Source organism: Anoplophora glabripennis, unplaced genomic scaffold, assembly GCF_000390285.2.
Source record: "Anoplophora glabripennis isolate ALB-LARVAE unplaced genomic scaffold, Agla_2.0 scaffold1177, whole genome shotgun sequence".
Classification (NCBI taxonomy): Eukaryota; Metazoa; Arthropoda; class Insecta; order Coleoptera; family Cerambycidae; genus Anoplophora; species Anoplophora glabripennis.
In genome coordinates this window covers 105,404-105,861 of record NW_019417326.1, presented here as the reverse complement: position 1 = coordinate 105,861, position 458 = coordinate 105,404, and positions in this window count along the sequence as shown.

Here is a 458-nt window from a genome sequence, read left to right as displayed (position 1 = left end):
TTTATTACCTACTAAATTTTCGATTTATATAATTTCTCACTGAATATGAAAAATGTGCAGGTGCGCTATCTAATTGCATTCACATTTTTCTCCTTATATTTAAAGAGACGTCATCAAGAAGAACCCAAACTAATTCAATAAAGATCTCGATAAAGACACGTGGATACATCTTACAAAAAAAATCGATAAAAAAACGAAACGGCACAAATATCTCCAATACCGTTAGAGATAGGTATAGGGAACCTATACACAGTTTGAAATATTTTTAAATTTCCCAACTCCCAAAGTAAAAATATACTGGGTGTTCCATTTAAAATAACCAAGTTATTGCTGTTTAAAGTTGAGAGAAGTATTCAGCAGTTTTTTGAACACCCTGTATAATACTAAGTGACGACAAATATAACAATTTATAACTTCAAGGATCTAAAATAGACCCTCCAAAGCTGCTTCCTTAAAAT